The sequence below is a fragment of the Hylobates moloch genome, unplaced genomic scaffold (assembly GCF_009828535.3).
Source record: "Hylobates moloch isolate HMO894 unplaced genomic scaffold, HMol_V3 SCAFFOLD_14, whole genome shotgun sequence".
Classification (NCBI taxonomy): Eukaryota; Metazoa; Chordata; class Mammalia; order Primates; family Hylobatidae; genus Hylobates; species Hylobates moloch.
Genome location: NW_026652289.1, coordinates 38,982,594 through 38,996,415, shown reverse-complemented (window position 1 = coordinate 38,996,415; position 13,822 = coordinate 38,982,594). Strand labels below are relative to the sequence as shown.

Here is a 13,822-nt window from a genome sequence, read left to right as displayed (position 1 = left end):
CTGGGAATAAACACAAGGATGGGTTTTTCTTTGCCATACAAAGTTTTGAAAGCTAGTGGTGAGACGCAGAAAAGCATTATGTACTATTGCTTGTGTACAAACAGGATAATGAAGAACTAGGGAAGGCAGAGGGCTTTACTAACCGTAACCCTCACTCTGTCCTAAGTAAGTATACACTCTACATATACTCTCAATGACCAAAAATGAGGGTAAATTATGATCTATGCATCCATTTAAAAGTACACTGTTAGGCAGAAGGAATAAATTCTAGTGTTTGACAGTGCAGAAGGTTAACTGTAGTTAACAATATGTTGTGTATTTCAAAATAGCTGGAAGAAAAGATACGAAATGTTCTCAATACAAAGAAATGGTAAATATTCCAGGTGATGGATATCTTAAATACCCTGACTTGGTCATTACACATTCTATGTGTGTACCAAAATTTCACATGTCCCCCATAAATATGTGCAAATATTATGTATCAATAAGTAATAAAAATAGTAAAAGGGGTTTTGCCTGAAAACAAGGAAATAATTACAGTATTCAGTATGAACTTTGTAAATATATACATAAAAGGTTTCACTGGGCACTATTGGAAAAGGTACACTTTTGAAGAATGAGTATTTTTTGAGACGTTCACATTATTGTGCTAAATAAAAATAAACAATGACCGGGCGCGGTGGCTCACGCTTGTAATCCCAGCACTTTGGGAGGCCGAGGTGGGCGGATCACGAGGTCAGGAGATCGAGACCACGGTGAAACCCCGTCTCTACTAAAAATACAAAAAATTAGCCAGGCGTGGTGGCGGGCGCCTGTAGTCCCAGCTACTCGGAGGGGCTGAGGCAGGAGAATGGCGTGAACCCGGGAGGCGGAGCTTGCAGTGAGCCGAGATCGCGCCACTGCACTCCAGCCTGGGCGACAGAGCGAGACTCCGTCTCAAAAAATAAAATAAAATAAAATAAAAATAAAAAAATAAACAATTGACAAAAAATTATGTGTATAAAACTAAAAGGATAGACATCAAAATGTATGTACCATGATGCCCTAGAGGTAGATGGATTATGTGTGATTACATAAAGGATCTTTTTTTATAACCTTGTGTATTACAGATTTCCTACTCTGAATATTATGCCTTAATTTTTAAATTAGAAAATATGGCAAATATGAAAAATACCATTAAAATCCATAGATAATACCCCTCCTACATCCCCTCATAAAAATTTAAGATTTTGTTAGGGATTTGCTCATATGGAAAATGACAGACCAAAAAAGTAGGTTCGCTCAGGGCAGCCAGTGATGGAAGGTCAAACATGCCAAGTGGCCAGCATGGAGTAGAGTGTCAGGAAAGGTGGAGGGAGGCAGAGTGTGGCCAGCATAGCCACCCCTACTCCTTTCTGTTTTTTTTTTTTTTTTTGAGACGGAGTCTCGCTCTGTCGCCCAGGCTGGAGTGCAGTGGTGCAATCTTGGCTCTCTGCAACCTCCGCCTCCCGGGTTCAAGCGATTCTCCTGCCTCAGCCTCCCAAGTAGCTAGGACTACAGGCGCACCACCACTCTCGGCTGATTCTTTTTTTTTTTTTTTTAAGTAGAGATGGGGTTTCACTGTGTTAGCCAGGATGGTCTCGATCTTCTGACCTCATAATCCGCCCACCTCGCCCTGCCACAGTGCTGGGGTTACAGGTGTGAGCCACCGCGCCCAGCCGCCATCCCTATTCTTTACAGACAGCGTTAATCTCAGCGATGGGTCCCTATGCAGTCCAACTTGCTCCATGTCTGAATGTCACTCCTAGGTACAAAGCAGAGAAGTTTAAAGTACGGAATGGCTCCTTTTTTCCTTTTACAAAACATAATGATGGTAAGACACAATACTGGAGTTGGGATGAAGGAGAGGTAGATATAAAGATATGGAGGGGCATCCCTTAAGGGATATAAATAGTTTCACAGATGAAATGCCTGAAGGAGAAAGAGGAGAGACAGATGAGGAGACAATTATCTCAAAGGAGGAAAATGGTAAAAAGGCAAAGAATAATGTGTGTGAACTATCTGGTGCATGGTAAGTACTACAAATATCTTAGTTGTAATAGTCAATTAAGGATTTGCAGTTACTGTTCCTACAACGATTTTAACTGTTACTGTAACTACTATCACTGCTATTAAGACAACTATTATAACTATTGATTAACTACTATGTCTGCTAGTACAATAACTACTATTATGACTGCTACTACAGCTGCTATTACTGTTGTCATGGGATCCTTGAGGTGTCGTTTCATCAGCCAGAAACCTCTGTGGCTGGCGGCACCTTCTGCCTGAGTATTGCTCGTGCCCACTGGGCTTGTTCCACCCACTTGGCCTGGCAGGCTGTGCTTGGCTCCCGCCACCAGCCCAGGGAGAGCTAGGCGCGGAGCTGCAAGGGGTGTGTGGGTGAGTGAGTGCAGGGTCCGGCAACAGCCAGCCATACCGGCTGCTGCAGTGGGGCTGGCAGCTCCATACGCCAGCACAATTGTGGCTCTGCGTGAGGCTGTAGCTGGACCAGATGTACTGCATGTGGATTCTGCTGTGGGCACCTGTTTGGATGAGGGGAACGTGGTGGCGCCTGGAAGCTTGGAGATGCCAGGAACCACAGAGCCCCAAAGGTTGTGTCACAGCCCTGGCTCAGGGAGACCCTAGGTCTGGGCTCCCCAAAGGAACACAGCTCTTCTCTCCTTCTCGTCACCCGCAACGTGGCAAGCAAGGGAGCGTGTTTCAGCCCTGTTTGTGTTACAGCTCCTTTAGTCCCGTCAGGCGGGTCCTGAGTTCTTGTTCTGCGTCCAGGGAGATGAGGTATTGCGGACAACTGGAGGCTCAGCAAGGTGGAGAAGAGCTTTATTGAGTGGCAGAACAGCTCTCAGTAGACCTGAAGTAGGTAGCTCCTTTCCGCAGGAAGGTCGTCCCGACAAGTTGAGAAACCCACAGTGGGCAGCTCCGTCCCGCAGCCGGTACTCCTGACTTTTGCGCGAGTCTGGCTGGGCCCGGGGGATTTTATGGGTTTAGAAGGGAGGAAGTGCATGCTGATTGGTCCATCGGTGGCCATGGGCGGGCCTGGAAAAAGAACCATTAGTGCTTACTCCAGGCCACAGACTCCGACCGGAACTGACAGCGCGGCCTCCAGGATTGAAGCCATCCCTGGCTTGAAGGTGGGGCTGCTTCACTGGGACCCGTCCCTTTCTGTCCAGTAACTTGTCTTCCTCTTCCTGCCATCAACATGCCCTCCACAGCACCCAGGCTGTTCGTTTTGAAGGGCGCCTCTAGGCCTGAGCCCAGCAGCCCAGAGCGCCTCCTCGCCTCTCTCGCGTGCTCATCAGAGCCCAAGTCCAAAGGGGGCTGAGGAGGCAGGGGGCTGGTGTAACAGCGCCTCCCTGAGCATGCGCACACCTGGCCAGGTTGCAACGGCACCCAGGCTTGGCCGTAACTTTGCTCCAAAATTGAAGTGGGCACAGGGAGCAGGCAGAGGCCAGGAATGGGAGCAAGCAGGCACTTCTGAACTTGTGGGGTCAGGGGCTTCCTGGCCCGCCCGAAAGCACAGGGATGCCTGGGTCTGCGGCGGCAGCTCTGCAGCTGTGTCCCAAGCACGGGGCTCCCCACCCTTTAACTCGGTAGGGGGCGGGTCTCCTGCCTGTTCCCAGCTCCCCCCGCCCCGCCCCCTACCCACCCTGGCTTTGCTGAGTGCGCAGCTCTGGCGGCACTTCCCCTGCTGCAGCCGGTGTCTTTGCAGCGGCTGCTCCAGACAGGTGGCCGGTGCCATCACTGCTGCTACTACAATTACTATTATGACCACTTCTGTAACTATGGTCATTCTATTTTATAGGGTTGTTATGAAAGTCACTATATGTAAAGCTCATACATATGTGCTTGGCACACTGTATGCCCTTAATAACTCTATAGCATGTCTATATGTCTATTTTTATTTATTTTTCTTTTCTTTCTTCTTCTCTTTCTTCCTTTTTGTTTTTTGTTTTTGTTTGTTTGAGAGATACAGGGTCTCACTTTGTTGCTTTGTTGCCCAGGGTGGAGTGCAGTGGTGTGATTATGGCTCACTTCAGCCTCAACCTCCTGAGCTCAAGCAGTCCTCCCACCTCAGCCTCCCAAGCAGCTGGGACTACAGGTGTGATACACCATGCCTGGCTATTTTTTTTGTTATTTATAGAGATGTGGTCTCACTATGTTGTCCAGCCTGGTCTTGACTCTTGGGCTGAAGCAATTATCCTGCCTCGGCCTCCCAAAGTGCTGGAATTACAGGTGTGAGACACCACACCTGGCCTGTATGGTGTGTTTAGAGGTGGGTTGTTTGAACCTTATTTTTATGGTAGCATTTACATACAAGGTTGTAGAGATATACTGGGAGAAAATTGTCTTATGGTCTTGAATGCCAGGGATTTTGGATTTAAATTTTAAAGGAATCCATCAAATTTGTAACTAGGGAGTGAAAACTTACATACTGCTAGTTGAAGAAGACTAAATCTGACAGTAAAGTAAAGCCTAAAAACAGAAAAAAAAGTGAAATAGAAAATTTTATTACAATGCTATTGTACTAGTTCAGGCATGAGCTAATAAAAGCCTGAAATAAAACAGGGACCATGGGAATTGAAGGGCTTGCATGAATATCGGCAGCAGCATCAAGTGGAGAATCTTTCGTCAGAAAAGGAGAAAAATAAGGTAACTCCAAGTCCTCAAATCTGAGTGCAATAGACAATAGATATTCCCCCAACATGAAAGTATTGGTTAGTAAGAAAACCCATGAATTTAGTATTAAATATGTTCCCCTTTCAAGAACAGTCAGACTCTTAGTAGAAATGAGCACTGTCCCACCTGCAGATTCGGATTTGGAGAGTTATCTTTAGAGACGTGATGTTTGAAATTGCAACAGTGATAGGCATCGCTGAAGAAGAGGTTATTGAAAAAACAGCGGAAAAGACAATTTACTCAACTTCCATACTTACCTGTTAAATGGAATCAAAACATATCTTTCAGGTTTTCTTGTAATTCTTGAACAAAATGACGCCTGTAGATCTTCCATACCCTTCAATGTACCATAAATATTATTGCCCTTTCCCACATTATAAAGCCAATTTCAGAGAAAAGTTCTATGAACATCTTCAATCATTAAATCTCCTTAAGATCTCACAGTTTTCAAATATAGGTCATCATCCTTCTTCAACCCCATCAATCTGAGTATATCTAGTCACTTGGAGGAAGAGGAACAGTTATTGAGTGCATACAGTGTGCCAAGCACTTATGTATGAGCTTTACATACAGCCACTTTCATAACAACCCTATAAAATAGATTGGTCCTTGTAGTATTAGTAGTCATGAGAGTAATTGTAGTGATAGCAGTGACAGTAGTTGTAGTAACAGTCACAATACTAGTTGTAGTAATAGTAACTACAAATCCTTGATTGATTAATAATATTACAATTAAGATATCAATAGCATTTACTATGCATCAGATAGTTCATATACCATCACAAATAATTATGTAAAACTTTAAATGTGAGTATTATTATACCCATTTGTTAAATGAGGACATTCAGAATCAGATTAAATAACTTTCTACCAATTAGAGAATAGAGAGCTCAGGCCGGGCGCGGTGGCTCATGCCTGTAATCCCAGTGCTTTGGGAGGCTGAGGCAGGCAGATCATGAGGTCAGGAGTTTGAGACCAGCCTAGCCAACATGGTGAAACCCCGTCTCTACTAAAAATACAAACAATTAGCTGGACGTGGTGGCAGGCACCTGTAATCCTAGCTACTCGGGAAGTTGAGGCAGGAGAATTGCTTGAACCTGGGTGGTGAAGGTTGCAGTGAGCCGAGACCACGCCACTGCACTCCAGCCTGGGCAACAGAGCGAGACTCCATCTCAAAAAAATAAAAAATAAAAAAAATAAAGAGAGAGAGAGAATAGAGAGCTCAAACTAGGACCGTCTGGGTCTGAAGTTCATTGTCTTTGCAGCAAGGGATTTGGATACTCCTAGATGAAAGCCCAAGGTTCAGTTTTTGTCTCACTGATTTGCAGTCTAAGGAACTCAGTTTTACCAGTTTACCCCATATCTATTAGGCTTTGAAGTTGTCAGTAAGAATCAAATGACAGTAGTCTTGAATAAATTGGAAGAGTCTACATTAAGGTACCCTCAGGATGTATCTATTAAGACAACTGGCCTTTATCACTTACTTAAGGAAAACCTTCTTCTGGAAAGTAGGTCAAACTAGAATATGAGATAACAAACCGGAGACCTGCTGGTTGCACCAGTAACTAGATAATAGAAGAAATTGGTGTTCTTAATATCTCCATTGCTAAGATTTCTTAATAAATATCTCATGATGTTTAGTTCTGTATAATTGAGAGTGATTCCCTAAATCTGAGTCCCTTTTCTCCAGCCAGGGCCACTGGAAATGCCTGAAATAAAGCAGTGGCCATGGGAATAGAAGGGCTGCCATGAATAGTAACAGCTGCGTCAAGTGTGGAGATTTTCATTAGAAAGGGAAGAGACTGAGATAACTCCAAGTCCTAAAATCTGGGTGTAATAGACAACAGATATTCCCCTAGATAGTCTGAAAGTGTTGGTTATTCTGTTCCAAGGAAATAGAATTGTATTCTGTCATTAACACCAGAAGAGAATAGTGTTGATGACAGAATTCCATTTAAAAGATTCTATTCCTTTGGCAGTAGTTTATTGTGAATTTGCCATTACTTTCATTTTTTCACTTGAGATTCCCTCTCTCGGGATTCCTGAAAGGCAATCGTATGCTCTATCCTAAAAACACAGTGACTTCAGAATGACAGTCATTGTGATGAAAACATCAGTCCCTCTTATTCTCTAAAAAGTGCAATGTCCACGTGGATCAGAAGAAAATATGCCCTGAAATCCTAAGTAACCTAATACCATAGAGATCCCTGGAAAGATTGATTGATTAGACTAAAGATGTATCGCTCCTCCCTCTACCTAATCCCACATTTCTCGAGTAGATAGAGAGAAGCACACACATGCACAAGCAGTGTGTGGGAATGAGTTTCTAATTGATGGATGAAAAAAGAGGAGCTACTTGCATTAAGAATATTTGCCTTTTGGACATGTTAAAACACCTATGAATGCAACTTAGAGACTTAAAACCCCTCTAAAGAAGCTTTCTGATTTATGAGGGCAAAGGAGCCTCAATTTGTTATGCAGTTTAAATTCCAAACAAAATTTCCATCAACAACCTGAATATCTGAAAAGAACTTCAGGTTATGCATTTGGGGAACAGGATGATTAATACAAATCTTGCTGCTTTAGCACTGATGAGAGACAGACCCAGGACTCTGAAAATCTAGCAGGAGAGTCCATTCTGGGCCCTCTCTAGGGACAGACCCAGGACTCTGAAAATCTAGCAGGATAAGAGTCTATTCTGGGCCCACTCTAGGGTGACTTTGAAAAGGAATACTGGTGCTGGCTTTGAGAAAGGCAGAAAGGACCATGGTTCTCTATTCTTCTTCCACTTATTTCAAATGGTTTTGATTTGCAGGGCTGCCTTCTGACCCTTGTTATTTTGCATTATAGTCCAAAGAGCAAATTTTCCCTCTTCTGCCTCTGTTATCTTTTCTGAATTCTGTATTCCACAAAAATAAATATAACCTTTATTTCAATAAATTCTCATTTAATATTAAAAAAGAAAATTGGCTATAGTCCTGATTCTATCATTACAAATTGCACCCTTGATGCTTTGGACAAAAGTACCCTTCTTGGCCTCAATCGTATCATGATTAAAATAAGAAAATATTCTTCCATGTCTAATTTATTGTAAAATTTAATGAATTATTGTAGGAAACATTTAATATTTTTTAATTCTTTCAATAGTACTTCATTTATAGCCCATAGAATGATCTTACTGGTTTATACATCTGTCTGTTCATCAGAAAGAGACATCTCTATGTCTATTCATTCTTTCATTAGTTAATTATTTCATGCACTTATCAACTGACAACTATGTATCTGCCAGGCATTTTTATAGGCACTGGGGTCTTTTCTGGGCTCCCCTCACTGTCAATATAAAAGCTCCCCTGGGGTGATCTGGTTACTTTTATTACATGTTAATTGCTCACAAACTTGTATATCCAGCAAAATTTCTCTTCTGTATTATAACCTAAGTGCTAACTAAGCATCTCCTCTTGACTACCCTTCAGGTAACTTATGCCTAAAGATGCCTAAAGATGAACAAGGAGTCCCACAACTTTCTCCCCATTTGTAGACATTAAAAACAAACAAAATCCTGAGATTTATCATTCACTTATTCCCATCTTTCACACAAACTCTCACAATAAGGTCAATTAACCACCCAACGCTGTCAATCTATTGCCTAAATATTTCTTGAATCTATCCATTTTAATTAATTTTTACTACTACTACAATGATGCAGACCATCATAATTTGTCCCTGATTATACTGTAACAGGTTCCTAATTAATTCCCCCTGCTTCAGCCTTTTCCCCATTTTAATCCATCCTCCTCACAGTATCCTATGGAGATTTGCTAGTTTGAGTCCTGGGAGATGAGATGGGGAAGACGGGCTCAAGCTGCAACATGAAGGTCCATGATGAGCATTTGGCATCTCCTACAGTGCCCGCCACTTGGTAAGTTCTCAAAGCTTATTTGTTGTTGTTTCTGAAATACAGGAAAGCATTTTGAAAATGACAGGATTCCACAAAATTAAGTTCCATATAACATATTTTAGCATAAAGGTAATGACATTTATTCCAGTGAAGTATTTCCCCTTTCTTCCTTCCTGGATGAAGAATGTAAGCCATTGCCTTGTTTATGTATTCTTACCAAAGGAACTTCTAAATGTCAGAGGTAAGTGAAATCCCAAGATATGAATGGAAATGTCACCTTACAAATTCAGTGAAATTTTTATTCTAATGGAAATTGGATAAATCTTATGAAATATAGAGAAGTGAGGAAGTGCTTGGGAAATGGCAATCTGACCAAGAGAAATCAAATTTAAAGTTCATCCTTGTAAGTTGCTACTGATGTGGAAAAATTTCAGCAAAATTGTGGCTGTAGCTGGAGTATTATGACTATAGATGGACATTGACTTTTTATTTAGTTTTTTTTTGTTTTTATGGATACATAGTAGGTGTATATATTTAAGGGGTTTATGAGATATTTTGATACAGGCATACAATGTGAATTAATCAAATCAGAGTAAATGAGGTATCCATCAATGCAAGCATTTATTCTTGACTTTGATATTGAACCTGCAAAGTTATGAGCACTAAAATATCTTGTATGGCCTTCCAGAGATACTTTTCTCTATATTCTAAATTTATTCCCTACACTCAATAATTTATTTGCTTTATTTATTGCCAGTTTATGGAAAGTCTTGAGTTATCAGATGAGACAAATTTTTAAAAAGTGAATTGAATCAAAACCTCATGTAGAATTTATAAAATCACAGCTATGGATTGACCTAGAGAGACAGCATTTATGTCTTCAACAGCACAAACCTTAGACATCTTGGCACAAAGTGAATGCTCACTAAATATTTGAAGCATAAATGTAAAAAATTTTTGTTGCTCAGAACTCATTCCTGTATCTCTTAAGATCATTCCAAATGTGTTCATGAAGGTTCATGAACAAACAGTATGCACAAACATTTCCTAAACTTTCTCAAAATTCCTAAAAAGCTGAAAGAAATGTACATTTGAATTTCATTTTATTTATTTGCTCAAGTGAGCTGCGTTAAGTAAGAACTTAACATCTCTGGACCTCAAGTATTTCATCTGTAAAATGGGAATAATTATAATACCTATATCATATGAAGTATTTAGCAAAACGCTGGGCAGTATGTCACTCCTGGCAAGTACTTATGTGTGCCTATGCTGGCAGAATGTCACTTCTTAGATTCTACAAAAAGAGTGTTTGGAACCTGTTTCAGGAAAATGCAGGTTCAATTCTGTGATATAAAGTAGCACATCACAAAGCATTTTCACAGATAGCTTGTTTCTAGTTTTTAGGTCTGGATATTCATATTTCCTTATAAGTCCTCAATAGGTTCGGAAACGTTGACAGTGCCAAGCTATCTGTGAAACAAGCTATCTGTGAAAACGCTTTGTGATGTGCTGTGTTATTTCACAGAATTGAACCTGCATTCTGATGAAACAGGTTCCAAACACTCTTTTTGTAGAATCTAAGAAGTGACATGGGGATGCATGAGTACTTGGTAAAATTAGCTAATATTATTTATATTGTCCATTATTTTCCTTTCCCATGATATTTTCCCCATTTTGTACTAAAGCTCAGAAACAGAAATATTAGTGTTTAGAAAAAAGGAGAAGAGGGGAAGCAAATAGTCTGAAATATGCACAGCTGATATATGATCAGCTCCTCAGTACTGTAGTGCCACTTCCAAATAGCCCTTCGATTTCTTTTATTTTTACATTTACTGTGTTTTCCTATTTTTTTAGCATATATAAACTTTTTAAATAAAAAATTTGTATAATTCAAAAAGTACAAAGGAAAACTATAAAAGCACAGGTAATCCTACCACCTAGTGATAATGGTTAATATGATATATATTACTTACTATATGTAATATACATTATATATACTTAACACTATATCACAAAAATTATGCCATTTTGTTATTTTATTTTATTTTATATTTTTGGCTTTCCAACTTTCTTTCCTAAGAGCGTCAATAATTCCTCCTGAGGAAGTACCTTTTTCTTTGGTATACAGTCTTGTTTGGTGAAATTGTCCTTCAATGAATGGCTTTGCCCTTTTCTTGTCAAGCCAATAATCCAAACTAGGCCACTGAATCCTTCTTCCATTGAATTTTAGCAGATTGACAGTGACAAACAATTGAGTTTACCAGTGGCAATGCTTGGACTAGGGTGTTCCTATTATGATACCATTCCTGTAGGTCTGATGGCTGGCCCTCTATCGCTATCTTGGTTTTTCAACTTTCCCATTTAAAATACTAGTATCTTTCCAGTGAATTCTGTTTTTTTGTAAATTAGCCATAGTTTGTGTTACCACTATGACAGAACTCTACTGGTAGAGAAATTGGTGCCAGAAAATAGATTACTAGCAATAGATATGAAATGAAATTTCTCTTCCTATGCTAGAATGTATATTTAGTAGCTTGAGAAACTTTATGGCAAAATAGCAAATTAGGCTCTTCTTTGGCCAGGAAGTCTGCTCACTTTGGCCAGCCAGAGAGAAACTGATTAACTGCTGCTGTACAAAAAGGAAACCTTTAGAAGAAATTCTAGGGCGCCATAGTACAATGGCTGCTTCTAATAGCATAATGGTAACTGAAAGCCAGGAAGCTCACAACCTAAATTCTCATTTCAAAGTATAGACTGAATCTCATTAAGTTTTGACACCATGCTGCATGATTCTTAGCTTATGTTGCCCAGATTTAGGATCATCAGAAGGCATTCTGAGGTTGATTTGTGGGTTGCTAAGTTGCAACATCAATTGAATTAAAAGCCTTGTCTAGTCTCTCATGTGAAAATTATGTTATTGGTTGAGAGTGCATAGAGTGGGATCTCAATGATTAAATTAGGGAAATCTGAGCATATTTAGAGTATTCATGGCATCTTAAATCTGTAAACCCCTCTGAAAGATCCCACACATAAACACCCTGAGTTTTCCTCAGTCAAGGAAGCAACTCCTCTGACCTTGCTGTAGAAATACTTCCTCTCGGCTGGGTGCGGTGGCTCACGCCTGTAATCCCAGCACTCTGGGAGGCTGAGGTGGGCAGATCATGAGGTCAGATCAAGACCATCCTGGTTAACACGGTGAAACCCCATCTCTACTAAAAATACAAAAATTAGCTGGGTGTGGTGGCAGCCACCTGTAGTCTTAGCTACTCGGGAGGCTGCGGCAGAAGAATGGTGGGTGAACCCAGGAGGTGGAGCTTGCAGTGAGCCAGGATTGCACCACTGCACTCCAGCCTGGGCGACAGAGCGAGACTCCGTCTCTAAAAAAAAAAAAAAGAAAGAAATACTTCCTCTCTCCTTTCTTCCCTCCCACATGTGTAGAACATACCCTTTCAAGGAACCCAGGCTCATGAAGCGTCCTTACTCATGCTTCCATAAGCAAGGCATTAGTGGAAAGAGAACTTGCTAAACCCCGTTCTGCTCAAAAGTAACAAACTTCACATCTCTTCAGACATGTGGTTGAAGCAAGCACGTGGTTGTGTCTGAGTTCGACAGGGTGTGAATAAAGAATAACCCCTCCACAAGGAGCCTTCAAACAACAAATATTTGTAAAACACTAATGATAACACAATCCACAAGGCCCTTGCACCTGGCATGCAATTTTCGATCTGGCAAATGCTTTTCCCCTATTCATTCTTATAGTCAGAAAACATCAGAAGTTTACTTTCATCTGAGAGGAACAGTAGTATTCCTTACTTTCTTGTTTCATGGATAAATTGTCTCTAGAGATCTATGCTAAAATATACTCATTGTATCACATGACATCACACTTTTACATTAAATGGGCAAAATCATGCTGATAATTTGTAGGAAACTGGAAATAGCAGGAACATTAGGCACCCTGCTGAGACACATGTTTTCCATTGGAAGCAAGATAGAAAAAAAGTGAATACACTAACATCTACCACCTCTGTGAAATGTCTGAGAATCCCGAGAATTGCAGCATATTGGAATAAATTTCCCTTTTCAAGTGAAGAACCAGTAGGCTCACTTTGCATTCCCTACCTTAAGAAGACAGAAGACACATCTCTCAGTTGCTGTCTTTGGATTTTGTTGGCAGTATTGGAGAGTTTGATGTGCTGCTAAATTAATTTACCAAGTGGCTTGAAAACCTGCAAGTTTGAGATGGAACCTAAGACAGACATATCTCTCTACCTGTACAAATAATTACATAAATTGGCCCTTTGGGCTCAGTAAGTACAATGATAACTAGAATTTCAGCGGTGGTTCAGAGTGCTTTATGGAAACTATAGTAAGCTCTGTTAGATGAATCACAAAAGAAACATCTAGAATTTGGAAGCAAAGCCCTATCATCATTGGTTAAGTAGCTATTCTGTGTGCAGTGCCTCTTGTTTTAATTCTGGGCTCTGCTAGATTCTAAATTCTTGAACATAATCCAAACTGTTCCTGATGAATGTGACATTATCTGATCCAACCATTTGGAGAGTGTCCTTGAAACTACTATGGACAGTGATATTGAAACCTCTATTCTATGTTGGGAGAATCACCAAGAACTAAGCTCAGTTATTAATAATTTGGTTTGTATTGGTCTACTTGACAAAGAACTCTGGCCAATTGAGTGCTGGCTGAATATCAGGTGGACATAGGGTGAGTAATAGGCAGGACCAATTGTAGAAATAAGGAATGTAGTCTACTCAAATTTTATTTTTTTATTTTCTTATATTGTGACAAATATTTTATCTTCTCTTTCCATTATGTTTCTACTTATATTATATTGGTAGTATTTATGGTGGTTAAAGTTAACATTATTTCAAAGTTTCACAATATTTGAATGGGATATCAAGAGAGCAAAAGAAAGAGGGACTATCAATCTAGACAGTTCAGACTTTCTGCCAGTTTAAAAAATTTGAGATATTAGATTATCTGTAGTTATAAGTAGAATCTGTTTTCAAGTGTAATCTCTATAGTGAAAAAATGGAAAGGATGCATGAGTATACTTGATGAAGTTTTGTAAATTGAACAAATTGTATAACCAGCGTCCAAATCAAGAAATACGTTGTTGCTAGCAACAATGAAAGGAAGGAGGAGGAAAGGAATGAGTTACGATGCTCAATAATAAAGGAATGG

The 13,822-nt window shown here is 40.2% G+C and overlaps 1 long non-coding RNA gene across 1 annotated transcript in view; it reads left to right on the top strand.

Moving 5' to 3' along the window:
• The first annotated feature begins 3,095 nt into the window (after positions 1 to 3,095).
• Positions 3,096 to 13,822, top strand: part of LOC116481848 (uncharacterized) — an 82,476-nt gene continuing 71,749 nt past the window's right edge. Inside the window, exons 1-2 of the long non-coding RNA XR_004251646.1 lie at positions 3,096 to 3,173; positions 8,521 to 8,638. This is a non-coding gene — a long non-coding RNA (uncharacterized LOC116481848). The remainder of the gene's footprint in view (positions 3,174 to 8,520; positions 8,639 to 13,822) is intronic.